We start from the raw sequence: 16,172 nt of genomic DNA, 5'->3' as shown, positions 1-16,172 counted from the left end.
TACAGGCCCAGACTTCCTGCGTTCTGTGACTTTGGGTAAGTTACTTCGCCTCTTGAAATTACTATAAGGATTAAAGGAGTTAATATTTATAAAACATTTGAAAGAATACAGGGCACATATGCAAGTGTTTGAATAAAAATACCTTTCCTGGGAAATTTTGTACAAACTTTTTTTCAGCTAATAACCTAGTATTGGAATCTCTTTTCTTAAATGGTGGTGCTGTCATCCAGCCATTAAAACGGCAAGACATCTTTCATGTTTTAGGAGACACATGATTTTTCATTAGACCCAGGGTCTGGTCTGATATTAGCCAGAAGAATTGGAAAAAAAATCATTAGACTATTTCTGCCCTCTCTCCTACCCTCCAATTCTACTAGTCAATTAAAAATTGGGTACTAGCAATAATAAATATTCTAATATATTAATATTATGAGCTAGAGCTGGCTGAAAGGGGCCAAGATATTGTGTCTATAATCCAGACCTTAGTTTAGCAGCTAACCTGGTGAAACCGTGGGATTAAAACTTGTCCTAGAAATCAAGAAGCTCTTCTTGGAGAGTCTCTAGTAAGTGTGTTAATGCCTAAGCACGTGAGACTCTGGAGAGCTCCCTACATACATTCTCTTAGTTTTCACCTTGAAAATTGAATCAGGGCCTATGCCTGGGGCCTATTTACCTATGACTTACTTGCCAAATGGCACAAAATTTATTCAACTAGCCCCGGTAGACTCTGTGCTTTTCCTAAGCCTCTGGATCAAGTGACCTCTTAATTTAGCCATCTTGCCACCTGACAGCCACCTTCCAAAATTCCTATTTGGAATGTTCCTGCCAGGAATTTGGCCCTGTGCCAGATTCACTGGGATTGAACATTTCAGAACTTCTCTGCAGAGGGGGAAATATAATTAAATAATTAACAACGGGGATCAAGATTTCTCAAGCCCAATGGCAAAATAAAAAGAAGCCTGTTTCTCCTCTCCAGAAGCTTTTTGGAACCTCCCCAGTTTGATACTGCAGCCCCTCCAGGGCAGCGGGCTGCTCAGAGCAGGGAAGCTGCTGTGGGGTGGGCTCCGTCCAGCGGGCTTTTTAGTAGCGTCTGCTCAGCAAAGACCTTTCCTATTGCTCAGTAAAAACTCCAGTGTGTGCACACAATTTGCAGCACAGGAGGGGCATGAGTGTGTGTGTGTGTGCGTGTATCTGTGCGTGTGCACACACACACATGTGCACTCGCCCTAATTTTTCTCAGATAGCATGCATGTGTCAAATCACCCAGTGAGCCCTTTCAGTCTCAGAGAGAGTAATGTGTCCCCACACACAGAGAGGTCTTCAAAGTCACCGATGTTGGGTCACAGACTGACTCCAGGATTTTAGGTAACTGTCATTAAACAAGGAAAGACGGCAAATGACCTTGAGGATGTGTGAGGTGCTCTATAAGATTTAGGGCCTCCCCTGCAAAAACTTCACCCAGACGGTTACCGGTGGTGAAATTTTCATTGCACAAATGGAATGTGACAATTTTCGAAGTTAATGATGATTGAACAAGTTGAAAGTGAAAAGCAAACCTTCCCAAGCTGGGGAGGGCTGGCCGTTTGATCGTCCAGTGGCAAAATGAACTTGCTGTGGGACCACAATAAAAGAAGTTGTCTTTGGTTTCTCAGCTGGAGGACAAATGAGAACCAGGTGCCGGCAGAGTTTTAAACAAACAACGCTAGTAATTGACTTTTCCACCTCAAGATAAACATGCATCTTTTTTTTTTTAGTAAATCAGCAAAACCTGCCTATTTGGGTTAAAGATTAGGAGTGTTGTTACTTTATTTCTCATTTTTACTCTTTTAATTGCTTTAATCATTACTTTGTTTACCAGTTGGATTTGCCTTCTCATTAAAGCAAGAAAATTCCATAACATTTAATTTCAAAATCAATGTGACAATAACCGCTCTTGTTACTAGAGGAAGCAATTTAAAAGTCATTTATAAATTTTATTTGTCAGCATCTAGACACTAACGTTGGTTGGAATTACTTTTAACACCTCAGACTTCCACTGTTCAGTAAACCCTCCAGTCCGTCGTTCACCATAACCCTTCGTCCCCCTGTATGTCGCCGTCCCTAAGACACTTCTCCTTCACTTCCTTTTCTTCCTCTCTGCAGCAGCTGTTCATTTTTAGCTGGTCAGGAACCAGGGCTGTGGTATATACACAGGCTGCAATGTGAAGTCGTGTCTCTCCCCCCAGAAGGGTGAGTCTCTACTCATCATGACCAAATCAAGGGGCTGATTTTTATTAGAACCTCCAAACTGGGCATCCCCTCCCCACTTTGGCACTGACCATCTGTGTGGCCATCTCTGTGGCTTGGCTCAGTTTCTCTGAGCTTCGCTGAGGAAGAGGGGGAGCAAGGAGCTCTCTCTGACATCTTGTGGTCTCTATCAGGTTAAAAGTTCTTGTGTAAAAAAATACATTCTACACTTAAAATGGGTACATTTAATGGTAGCTAATTTAGACCTCAATAAGTTGATGGTGTGTGTGCGTCCCCATCTGTCTGTCTACTTACCTATCTTCCTACTTGCCTACCTACCTACATGGCCAGTCTAAATCATTTAGTCTCTTTTACCCTAAATATTTTCTTGATGCAAAGTAAGCTGGTATAACAAGAGCTAGTTCCAACCCAAGAGAGCTACGTTGTAATCATCTAGTTTAGTCAAATGTGGATGAGTTTCCACTACAGTCCAGCTACTACAAGTATCACAAGGCCACATCCAATCATGCAGAGCTTGAAAGGAAAGCGTTCAAATCTACATAGCAAACAGGAAGAGCAGATATAACACATGCATTTCCTACCTCCACAGTTGGCACTTCTCTCATGAAGCCTGTGTATGTTTTATTGATTGCACCCAGTAGCAATTTGTAAGATGAATTATCTCCAAGAATAATGATCCAGTAGAACATAGTAAATAGATATCCACCAACCATAAATGAATTCACTGACTGGTCTGGGTGGTTTTATGGTCTCCCTCTAGCTCATTTTTAGTTTTCCTCATTTCTCTCTGTAATTTCAACTCTGATACCATCTATTTATAATGAAGGGTAAAACACAGCAAACCAATAAAAATACTGACTTGTTCCCCCAAAATGTGTGCCTTCACTCCAGCCTAGTGCCATTATTGCATTTCTGATTGGCCAGTTTGCCAAGGAAGCCCATGTTACCACATGCATATAGCATACTTGTAACATCGGTCTCTAGTGGTGGAGTGTTTGCCACTAGGTCTTCCTAGGACATGTGTCTGCGACATCCACCCTTGCCTGGAAAACTCGTGAAGTTACAGATCAGCTCAACAACGCTGTGATTAAAATGATAGCCAGGCAACTGGAAGTCTAGGGGAGAGGCTTTCTAGGGTCTGATCTTCCTCTGATCTGGGAGACATGGTGATTTTTCACAGAGGGAGTGATTAGGTTTCCATATTCCTATTTCCTTTACACAGAACTAGCTGATTGATAAGAATTGTGTGAACAATTTAAAAGCTGTTCCCTGTGAGTCAGAGGTTTAGCTAAATTGAAACAGAAAGTGTTTTCACACATATCAGTTACCTAGAATAAATGGGATGTAAAGCTAGGGAGATAAAGATTGAAGATTTTTTTCAAACTTTCTTATTTATGAATCTTTTCTTGTTTAAGTCACAGGAGGACAATGGTTTTAAAGTGTGCCCTGGATCTAGTGTGATCTCCAGCTACACAGCAGGGAGCAGAGTTGAACTGCTATGGAGAAACCACTTTGTACCTTGGTACTTGCTGTTTAATAGATTCAAGACTTCATTTAGCATCAGACTTAGGTGCAGATATTGCTGGACTCTTATTGTAGTGGGTTTTGTTTTGATTTTTAACATTCATTTAAGTAAAAACATGAGCTTTTTGTTTTGAGTATCCACTTTGATCAGCAAACCCTGTATCACTGGGATAATGAGGAAATTACATCCTAGGAGATTCACAGGCATGAGGACCACCATTCCACGCCTCCTAGGAAGGCAGACAGCTTCTCTCTTCATTCCAGCCCATGAGCATAACCCAGTGAGTCAAGTGGCCAAACCATAATCATAGCACGTGATAGGTGTGTTATATTGGATCAGTGCTTTTTTTTTAGCTGAGTACTTTGAATGCCTCTAGGTGGGACATGGTCTCTCCAGTTCCCCCAGGCTTTGCCTTTAGCTTACAGCCACCCAGCCCTCTTCATGACCTTGCATTACCTGCCTGACATTTATAGTTGGGATTCCGGGATTGGGTGATTTCTCCCACCTTTAAAAGAGTTCTCTAATACTATGTACATTTCTTTCTACCAACATCTTTCTTTCAGGGTATTATAGATTGAACCTTATTATCTACTTCCTATTGTCCCCACATTATAAGTGAGCTGAAGTGGCTGATTCAAAATAACAAGGTAAATGAGCCTCTAAGAGACAGTGTACTAGCACGGACAGTGGTGAGGATATCAGTGGTTGTAATGCCTCACACTTGAGTAAGCTTTGGTGTTGGCCAAGAACATTCTTGACCTCCGAAAAGGTCACCGAGTGGGCCTTCCATCAGGCCACCATGCCTGCACATAGACTCGTGTGGCACCATGCTTTGTGCCAGCAGTGGAGACGACTTGTCTGATGGCCACACCCCAGCAAGCTTTGATCCTGCAGTTGTCCAGCGTTGAATTTCCCTCTGATTTTGGTGGCTAATTTGGCTGTCGCTTCGTTACTTAAAGCTCAGTTACAAAGAAGCTGTTTTAAGGTATCTATTAAATTCACAGCTTGCTTCATTAAAATCACTTCATTAAAAAAGCAAGCCAACCGAAGTGTTCACACGGCCGTGCCAGATGGAAGCAAGCTCACTGCTCAGTGCCCGTGTGCACAGCCCATCCGCTGCTGGTGAAGGATTAATTTGGAGGGAAATTCCCGTTCCATGCACGAAAAGAATTACACACCCAGGTTCCAGTATTTCAATTGCACTGATCCTTACAGTGAACCTGGGTTGGAACACGTGAGAATCCATATTCTGAACAGCAGTTCCCTTTGCCTCTCCGTCTGAGGACTTCTATGTGCAGAGACACAAAGATGCAAAACACTGAGAATTGTTTCACATAGCTTTTTTTTATCTTAAGCTATATTCTAAAAATTACAGAGGAGGACAAAGAATGATATAACAGACAGGTGTGTATCCACTATGCAGAATTAACAAGTGTTAGCATTTTGCGAGCCACATCCTTCTTAGGGGCAGAGAGAACATGGCTGTATCTTCTCTAATTGATCCCTAGGTATTCAGCCGGGTTTTCCTTAAGCACATCTGGGCCAAGAATAAGAGAAGTCAACAAAATGAGACATAATCTTGAAAGATTCTGGACCCTTTCAGCTAAGTCCAAATGTAAGAACCAACAGTACAGCAAATGCTGACTGCCAAAGGGTTCACTTCTTTGAAAGGCAGACAATTAGAAGTTATTACATGGGTGTTAGGGTGATGGTGGAGGTGAAGGTGTCCCTGGGCTGCTGGCAGGAGAGCTTTGTAAAGGGGAGTGAGAGAGGAAAAGGGAAATGTCACTGAATGACTATAGCTGGTAATCATCTTTCTCCTAAGTCCTGCCCGAAATAACAAGGCATAATTAACTCGGGAATTGCCCTGTGCTAGGTACAAGGCACCTGGTTGAACTGAGAGGAGACATAAATTGTAGAATGCCTGGTGCAGATTTCAGAAGCAGAGTTATAGAATATGCATAACACTCCCTGCTGAGGGCTTCTGCCAGCCCTCCACAAGCCTCTTCAGTTTTAAGTGTCAACAAATGGCTTTTGACTCCAAAGAACGAACACAGAGCTTTAAATAAATAATGCTGAGAAATAGTGTGAGCAATACATGATTACAGTTAAATGCTGCCTAATGATCAATTGTGAATGAATGAGCAGAATGGAGAAGTAGCTTCGGTTGGGCAATGGGAGACCGGTGGTGTCTATTCACCGCGTAACACCCTGCTACACCTGTGTGTGCCGAGAACTCCATTTCCAGCATAGGCGTGGATCTTGACTCCAGTCCAGGGCGTTAATTAATTTATTTTGAGTCCATCTATGTTTATCTTTAAGATGTTTACACCTCAAAGTTTTTTTCCTTCTTAAATTATGTTTACTCATTTCCCAGGCAAGGGAAAAATACTGCGTACTATATATATACTTTATATAATCATCTTATTTCAATGTCTCAGATCCCTATAATAACAAAGGTATTATCCCAAGCTGTGACTCAGAGACAGTAAGTCACTCTTCACTGATCTGAAATACTTTCAGCCTCAGGGCTAGGAAGTGGAGAAGACATGAAAACAATCCAGGTTCTTCTGGCTCCAAAGTCCACATTCTTTCCACCGTACCTAGTGTCCTAGTCCATTCAGGTTGCTATGGCAAAATGCCATAAACTGGGTGGCCTATAAATAACAGAAATGTATTTCTCATGGTGCCAGAGGCTGGAAAGTCCAAGATCAGGGTGCCGGCCGGGTCCAGTTCTCGTGAGGGCCCTCTCCCGGGTTGCAGACTGCCGGCCTCCTGCCGTGTCCTCACGTCCACCAGGGAGAAGCAAGCTCTCTGGAGTCTCTTTTGTCAGGGCACTAATCTCAGTCATGGGGCCTCCACCCTCGTGACCCAGTCACCTCCCAAAGGCCCATCTTCTAATATTACCACCGTGGGGGTTAGGATTTCAATACAGAAATTTTGGGGGACACAAACATTCAAACCATCATACCTGGCTTCTTCCTTTCTGGCTCTAAAGTACTTTATTCCATTTGGTCATCGATACACATCAGTGCACACTCAGCAGGGGGCCTCTTTGCCCATACCCAGCCTTTCCAAGAGACTAGATGCACTTCAGTGAGGAGGTGATGAAAAAAATTATGATTAAAGCTCCGGGTTCCTCTTGGCATTAAATCCAGAGCTGTTAGCAGGGAGGGAAGAATGAGTAGGAGGAGCACAGAGGATTTTTAGGGCAGTAAAACTACTCTGTGTGGTACTATGATGGCAGATACATGCCATCATATATTCGTCTAAACCCACAGAAGATACAACACCAAGAGTTAACACTGATATTAGCTGTGGACTTTGGGTGACAATGATGTGTCGATGTAGGTTCATCCGTTGTGACACATGTACCCCTCTGTTGGGGGCTATTGCTGTAGGGGAGGCTGTTTGAATGGGGGGAGACAGGGACATATGGGAACTCTCTGTACTTTCCACTCAATTTTGCTGTGAACCAAAAACTGCTCTAAAAAATAAAGACTATTAAAATCCTGAGCTGTGCCAGATTGAGTGCTGGGACGCAGAGTGGCATTTCCTCTCTGCGTCTCTTTGTGCTCTAGTCTAGTTGGGAAACAAAGCTTTTGGCTACAACACCCTATCAGAAGCCAGAAAAATCATTCCTCATTTCCAAGGGGCTTTTTTCTTCTCATGTGGTTATTCTTTCTCTGCATTTGAGTTTTCATTTTACTGACTCATTGTGTCACCAATTTCCTGTGAGATTTCTCCTAAGGGAGAGAGGTCATTAGAAAGCCTGGTAAACTCAAAATTGTTAGGAGCCTTTTCCCTCCTGCCATGAATGGCCGTGAAGGTTAATCACTCATGCTGTGGCCGTACACACTTGTGAGATAAATTTCTTTAAGACTATCATTGAGATAATTCAGGCTGGTAAACCACGTTTTGCAACCCTTGAAGGAAAATACTGGTTTTTCTCTTGAATTATTTGTATCATTGCCTCAGTGCTTTGCTTCAGTGTTTTTGACAGGTGCCGCAGATTTGGAGAAAGATAAGAAAAGACCCCTGTCGGGTCTTCAGGCTTTGCCTTCCTCCTCCATTTTCCATGGAACATGTATTTCTGTAGTGCGCCTTCATTCTCCGAGAGATAGGAACCCTGTGAGATTGTTGGGGATAAAACTGTTTCTTTGCAATCCATTGTTGCAGAGTTAGAGGAGTAGATTTACACTGTGATGGATATGTAAGAAGAAAGTTATGTTGTGCTTGTATAACACGAGATGGGGGAAAAAAGCTTTTTAAGCTTTTAGTTTGGAATATTAAAAAGCAGGTTTAATTCTTAGATGTGCCACGTAAGAAAATGTGTAAAGATCTGTTTGTGAAGATTGAGGCCAGATAACAAGAAGAAAATGAAATATTTTCTAGTCATTATTTTATCATTTCTTCACCTCCAGTGATGCTATTAGAAACAGAAAGTTGGAATAAATAGTGAGGTTGAAAGTGTTTTAGGGCTCGGAGGGAAAATGGCTCATACAGCGTATGTGAAGTGCTGGCATGTAGGAGCAGCAGGAAAGTTGTAAAATAGAATTTGTAGGCATTTAAGGACTTATATTGGGGAAGAGTCAGTAAAAGCAGAAATTGGGAGATGAAGGGAAAATATTCACCATCCTACAAAATAATGCAGCCCTCCCTAACAAGTCACCTACTTCTGAAGCGTTGCTCTTTGCGTTATGTTGCTAGTAGATGATGGGAGAAAAGGCATGAGAGATGGAAGTAATGAATGGCTCTACTGTTTCTCTACACACTGGCTCATCTACTTAAAATCTGACTTTAATGTTGAAACCCAGAAGTTATTCATTTATCCAAATATATACATTTTCAACTGTTTGTAAGACATGCCTGATACATATCTGAAAAATCACCCTATTAGATGAAGATGTGGCAAGGCAAAAAGAAACACCTGTATAGGAGAATTTATGCAAGATGTAGGGTTTCTTTAGGGAAATCTCCAGGATACTTCAGATTCTTTTTAACCAAGGGGTTTTCCGGTTTCAGATTTTTTGAACAGCTTTATTGAGATATAATTCACATACCATATAATTCACCATTTAAAGTGTGTAACTCAGTGGCATTTAGTATTTTCACAGAGTTGTATGACCATCAGCACAATTTTAGAACATTTCATCACCCCAAAAATTAACCTTGTACACCACAGCCTTCACTCTGCAATCTTCCCTCCCTGCCCCCGGCCCCAAGCCCTAGGCAGCCACTAATCTATTAATATTTTCCAATCTCTATGGATTTGCCTATTCTGGACATTTCCTATAAATGGAATCCTACAGTATGTGGTACTTTGCAATTGGCTTCTTTCACTTAGCATAATATTTGCAAGGTCCAGTCTCAGATTTTACAGCAAGTATATCTTTACCTTTCTTACCATACTTACACTTTTTATGTCTGATTCCTTCTCAGCATCCTACCACTACTACTTCTACTACTAGCTATCATTTCCTGAGGCCTTGCCCTGTGCCACTGTTCTAGGCACTTATGCACTCTCCTATTTGTGGGTTTAACCATCTCCGTTCTAGAAATGAGGGAACTGGCCCAGAGTTGTGAATGGCTTAGTCCCTTATTTAAGTTTGGTTTTCTTCCTGTCACAGTTCATATGATGAAACCCTGTTCATTTTTACTCTTCTATTTTATGGAAATCATTTATACATTGATTTTTTTTATATTATCTGAATTTTTGCCATCCTTGCTCAGTAAAAGCCCTTTTCTTCCTTCAAGCCCATTAATTCAATTTGGTTGCTTTCTTGATTCTACTGTCATATGTTATTCAAAACTATAGAGTTAATTTTTTTTTTATCTCTCATTTTGTGCCATACGTTGATTTTTTTATTTTTTATTTTGGGGGTGATGTTTGTCAGGGCTTAAGGAAAAATGATGATCCTCAGAAGGCAATCAAATCCTCCTGCCCGTATTCTTAAATTTATCAGCCTTCAGAAAAGTGGACATTCACCACAGTGGATATGATTTGCTAGTCTTAAAAGGAAAGCCGGTGTATTCAGTCATGCACATATGTAGAGACTGGCTAGTTATTAACTTGAGTTCTTCCGTGGTTGGCTTGGTTCTGCCATGGAGATATCTGGGGTCACATGTCTGAGGCTCACTCAAGCTAAAAATGTGTATGTGTCTCCCGGTTGGAACAGGGCTTTCCCACAGACAGCAACTGTGTTCGTCCAGCACGCTCCTGCTTACCCTTCTGTAAACTCCAGTCCCATGTCATTTGAGCTGCTGACTCATGTCATTTGAGCTGTTGCCCCTTACCTCTTAAGAAAGTCTTCTCTGAATACAACACCAGAATTTTGCGGTAAAATGGTCTACAAGCATTGAGCATAATCAAGGAAAACAATACTGTCAAAATAGAAAGCATTGCCCTCCCATCATGTAACACCGGGTGAGCCTTCAGCTGGTAATCCGATGTTCTGGGCACCGTACCCAGTGAAGGATACCCAGAAAGTCAAGGGAGCAGTAAAAATAGATGGCTGGACAGAAAGTGAGAGACTCTTTACTCTAGATGTGAGGACGCTAATGAGGACCATGTCTGAACTCTTGAAAATCACGAACAGCTTAGACAATGTGAACATGGAATTCGTAACACGTTCCAAATTACTTGAGTGGTGGTGGGCTCCCTTTGAAATTAGAGAACAGAGAATTTTGAACAAAAATAAGGAGGTACCACCACCGCCATGGCTCATGAACTTAAGCCACTGCCTCAAGTGGATCCTTGAAAGATTCCAAATCCTTTAGTTGCTAGGAAGTGCCTAGTGTCAGCAAGGTCAGCCCAGCCCTCCTAAATATTTGGGGCCCTTCTGGGCAGCAAAGCGCCGGACTGTAGGGACATGACTCTAAAAGCTCCTCTATTCTCATGGTCCTTTCATGCAAAAGAAACTTTCCCCGTTTTCAAGGTGTTCCCGTGCTTGCTTACCTTGGGAGCATGTGGAGAGAAAGTCAGTTCTGTCCCGTGTTTCACACGGGCCGGGCTTCGCTGGGCCCCTCCAGCACACTCTGTGGGGGCAGTTTCCTTACTTGCGTTCTCACTGCCCCTGAGGGGCACAGATTAGTAAGCTGGGGCCCATTCTGAGCACCTGGTTTTGAATTTTATTTCTCCCTCTCTATTCCTCTAAATATCCTCAGTTCTGGAAGCAGGAATTTACTCTTTTTATTCATGTTATTCATCATATTCTCAGCTTTTGTCCAGTGCTCTGGTTGGGGCTTTTACTTGGTATACTGCCCTGGTACCTTTTACCCCGGGCTCCTGTACTTCTGCTGGAAGGAATTATTCAAACGTTCAGAGACCTGGGCTCCAGCAGCAGGTGGCAGAGCAGGAACCAGGCACCAGGAACCTTGCAGCCTGGAGGGGCGAGGGCCAATAAGAGCAGAAATGAAGAAGGATCGGGGAAGGGAGCTGCTATCTGTGTTTATAAGAGACTATGCAGTATGAATCCATTGTTCCCAAAGGGAATAGTTTCTACTTTTGGCACCATGCATTTTGTCAATTTCTTCTGGAAAGTTCTATTTCCTTGCTTTCCATCCTCTCTTGGTTGTTCATCACTTGTCCTGTTTCTGACTTTACATTGATCGCATATGTCACATAATTCTGCAGTATCTTCTTATATTTCAGATAGGCAATCTCCATTTGGCTGTGGTCACTTCTACCAGTGATGCTCTAAAATTGTTAGAGATGATTCCCATTTTGCTTCTATCTGAAGTTGAAAGTGAATATGAATATATTAATATAAAATTATTTTGCCATCTAATCTTGCTATGCTGCTAATCTCATCTTTGGAAAATTTCAAACCATTGGTGTGAGTGTGTGTTGCATTTGTTTAAATAATATCAGAGGCAAATTATAATGTCCCAGACATAAATATAGTATTTATGGAGCACTATATAGCCCATTAATTGGCTTATTGGCCTAAGTCTTCCAGGGAGCATCAGAAATCTCCAGGGTGTCCTTGAATCTGACTTTAGCTTTAGCCACATCACAGCTGTGAATGCCAAGTCACTGCTATGAGTGCGCTTGTGGCCAGAGTTACTGTATTTGATGGGAAGAGCCCAAGTGCATGGTCATATGTATATATGTGTTTCAGTTATGTTCATCTGAATTCTACCCAAAGTGATCCTCTGGTTTGGAAGGATTAATTTCTTCAGCTAATATTTGTGCTTGATAAAGCACGTAGCTGTGGACAGGATAGAAGAATCTCATGTACTCATAGAGCTTACCTGCCGGGGAAGAAGGCACAGAATGAACAAGTGAATAAGTAAACAAGATTATTTCTGATAGTGACAACAGTTGTAAAGGAATAAACAAGTCGCTGTAAAAAATGACTGGGGTGAGGGTACGTGCATGGTGGTTTGCGAAGGCCCATCTTCGTGAAGTGATACTCATGGGGAAATGAGGAGGAGCCAGCTGTGGTACAAGTGTTCTGGGCAGAGGGAATGGCCACTGTGAGGGCTCCGAGGCAGGAACTGGTTTGATGTTTCTGAAACAGGAAGAAACGCTGCCAAGGAGCATTGTGTGAGAGATCAAAGGAGCTAGATTTGAGCTATTTTAACTTTTCTGCTGTGGACCCTCTGGCAGTGTTGAAGCCTATGGGATCCCTTCTCAGAATCTTATCATGTTGTTTGTGGGTTGTTTGTTTTTGGAAAAAAGAGACAGGGTCTCACTCTGTTGCGCAGGCTAGAGTGCAGTGGCACAATCATAGCTCACTGCAACCTTAAACTCCTGGGCTCAAGTGATCCTCCTGCCTCAGCCTCCGGAGTAGCTAGGACTACAGGCATGAGCCCCCACACCCAGCTAGTTTTTTATATTTTGTAGAGATGGGGTCTTGCCACATTGCCAAGGCTGGTCTTGAACTCCTGAACTCAAGGAATCTTTCTGCCTTGGTCTCCCAAAGTGCTAGAATTACAGGTGTGAGCACCTGGCCCAGAATCGTGTTCTTAATTGCATAAGATAAAATCCATAGTAATACAAAGGAAGCCAATTATATTAAAATATAGCTATCAAAATATTCAAAGGGCAAAACTGTAATATAAAATGTAAATTCTTCATTAACACATTTTATAGTAGATCTAATAACTAACTTTGAAGTAGTGATATTGCAAGATATCACTACAGTTGTAATGTGATACAAAATATTGAGATTTTATGCATGACTCAGTGGAATATTATGTTTCAATTAGAGGTTGTGAATATAATGATTTTTTTTTTCATCTAAAAGCATAGACCCCATGAATCCTCCGCATGGACTCCAGGGTATAAACACCGGGGCTAACCCATGCAGGGTCCCATAAGGTGTGGGACTGAGTGTGATGGGAAGCCGCTGGGGATTTTAACCAAGACAGGTGGCATGATCTTGCTGCTTTGTAGAGACTGGAGTCTAGGATGACAGGGATGGAAGGGTGAGAAAGTGAGGAGGCTGTTACATGGTAGCCATCTTTTACCTTTTGGAAAAGAGCTGTGGCGCCAGAAAGCGCACGATGCGAACATATTCAAGATGTATCCTGGAAGAACTGACAGGACTTGCTGACAGACTGGTTGGAGAGGGCAGGGGGACGAAGAAAGGGAGAAATAAGCGTGGTACTGCGGTTGTTTACAAGAGCCTCCAGGTGTTGGTGTTGCCACATGCTGGTGTGGGCCACCCTGAGAGAGGCATCGGTTTGTGGATGAGTTGGGGTGGTGGACGGCGACTCCATGTCCCATCGTGAACCTTGTAACATGCGAGACGGTTATGACACAAACGGAGAGGTACCGAGTACGCAGCTGGGCACACAAGCCTGGCGCTCAGAAGATCGGCCTGAAGGGTCAGGCGTACACTCGTGAGTGGAGCCTGACATTTTGAACAACCGTGGGGACGTGAGAGTTCTGTAGTGTCACTCTGGTCACTAGAGAGGCTCCTTCACCACTCTCTCAAAGCCATACCAGGCCGGGCGCGGTGGCTCACGCCTGTAATCCCAGCACTCTGGGAGGCCAAGGAGGGTGGATCGTTTGAGCTCAGGAGTTCAAGACCAGCCTGAGCATGAGCGAGACCCCATCTTTACTAAAAATAGAAAGAAATGATCTGGACAGATAAAAATATATATGGAAAAAATAAGCCAGGCGTGGTGGTGCATGCCTGTAGTCCCAGGTACTCAGGAGGCTGAGGCAGGAGGATCGCTTAAGCCCAGGAGTCTGAGGTTGCTGTGAGCTAGGCTGACGCCACAGCACTCACTCTAGCCTGGGCAACAGAGCGAGATTCTGTTTCAAAAAAAAAAAAAAAGCCATGCTGTCCTCACTTCAGTGAGGGAAACTCCCATCTTTGGCTCCTCTAGAGAGGTGAAAGAACTTGATAAAGGTCACTCAGCATTTGGGGCAGCTGGACAAAGTGTCCCGTCCCTGCCCAAGCCCGTGTTTCATGCCCTGCATGTTGCTGCTTCTCCGACTTTATTCATTGAGGTAGTGAGCAAAAATCAGGATCAAGGTTCTATGCCGTGCAAAAGCACGCTGGAAGAAAGTGCTGCAAGAGCATCAGGCTGGGAGTTTCAAACGCTGGCGCCTCCACCATGTGACTTCGAACAAGCACCTTAACCTCACGAGCCTTATGTCCCAGTCCAAGCTGGGACAGATAGCAGCAACATCTAGCACGTCCTCGACGCTCAGCACATATTTTCTGGTTGATCTGAAGTTGTAAAAGTTTTAAATGGACATTTGGTATTGTACTTTTCTCAACTATTTCAAGGTGGTTTTCTTCTAGGAAAAAAATATAATAATTGTGGCTAAAACAGAAAGGGTCTTGACTAATTTACTGGACTTCTCATTCTATTTCATACCCTGTGGGAACACAGATGGCAGTCCATGGGTATTTACATCTTAGGAAAAAAGCTTGACTAGAAACTACAGGTTTTTCATCAACAAAGCAACGTGCAGATACTTCTCTTGGAAATCTAAAAAGGAGCAACATATAAGAAATGCTATGTCTAGTCTCGAAGGCTAAAAGCAATGAATTTGACTTGCTATTTAAACACCAACAAGAAGTTTCTCTTTTCCAATCAATTTAACAAGTCTAACTAATACTGTAATCATTTCTGGTCAGGGCTGCTGGCATCTCACATGCTTATTCATTCATTTTCATTAAGCATCTACTGTGTTCCAGCACTGCTCTTAGCTCAAGGCACACGAGAAGGACGAAAATGAAGCCCTGTCATCATGGAGCTTTCATTGAAGGGGGTAGCAGACCACTAAAGAAACAGCGTCATTTCAGAGAGCATCGTGTGTTCCGTAGAAAATAGAGCCGGGTAGTGTTCACAGGTGCAAGGAGTGTTTCCAATGTGAAGGTGCCGTTGGGACTGAGACCTAAGTGATGAGAAGCCAGCCAGGGAAGAATATGGGCAAAGCCTGTTCCCCATACGGGGACAGCCTCGTGTGAAAGTTGAAAATGGAGGGAGAGAGATGGCAGGAGACATGGCCAGAGTGGTGGGAGAGGATGAGGCCAGGCCTTGTCCCACGTAGAGAGTTTGGACTTTATTCTGACCACTGGAGCATTTTGAGCAAAGCGGCAACATGGTCTGATTAGTATTTCTACACGTTCGCCCTGACTGTTGCTTCGGGACTGGGCTGGAGGGGGCCAGAGTGGAAGCAGGGAGGCTGTTGCCTCCCAAGTAGGAGATGGCGGTGACCCAGATGGGGGGGCAGCAGCGGGCAGAGAGACATGGACAGACTCCGGATGTACGTTGAAGGTAGTGCCGGCAGGACCGACCGAAGGGCTAGATGTGTGGGGAAAGACAGAGGGGAAACAGGATGTGAGTAACAGGGTGGATGGTATTGTCACTTACTGATACAGAGAAGATGGGAAATAAAGGGTTGTGAGGTATGTGCTAATCAGGAGTTTTGTTTTGGACAAATCAAGTTTGAGTCGCCTCTTAGTCATCTAAGAGATGTTGAGTGAGTTGTTCAATGCCTATGTCTAGAGCTTTGCAGTGAGGCCAGGGCACGAACAAACCCTCTGTGAAGTTCTTGTTCACGGGGCATTGCTGCAAGCCTGGTTCCATGCACAGCTGAAGCAAGCATCTCCTTAGGGCCCCTGGAGTCAGAATTCCCTTCGGTCCCACTTCGGCCGTCTTGGAAACTCACTGACAGACTTTGGAGTCAGAGCTGTAAGACACTGGTGGGAGTTTGTTTTCGTTCCCTGCTTTGTTTCCAGTTAACTAAAAGGCATGGTTTTCGGGTTTCACCTTCAGTTTTCAGTCATGCAAGGGACCTGCCGCCTACCTTCTGATCATAGTACTGCCCCGGAGCATCTGGGCTCCCCAGACCAGTGAGACAATGTAGTGTGGACTGTGTGGAGCTTCCAGAATAAGACCCAGCCCAAGAAAGGCAAGCGCTTGGTTA

The 16,172-nt window shown here is 43.4% G+C and overlaps 1 protein-coding gene across 3 annotated transcripts in view; it reads left to right on the top strand.

Moving 5' to 3' along the window:
• The window catches only part of MARCHF3 (membrane associated ring-CH-type finger 3), a 131,292-nt gene that overhangs the window by 102,064 nt on the left and 13,056 nt on the right, over positions 1 to 16,172 (top strand). The window lies entirely within an intron of this gene.

The sequence above is a fragment of the Lemur catta genome, chromosome 12, assembly GCF_020740605.2.
Source record: "Lemur catta isolate mLemCat1 chromosome 12, mLemCat1.pri, whole genome shotgun sequence".
In the NCBI taxonomy this organism is placed as follows: Eukaryota; Metazoa; Chordata; class Mammalia; order Primates; family Lemuridae; genus Lemur; species Lemur catta.
This window is presented reverse-complemented; position numbering and strand designations above follow the sequence as displayed.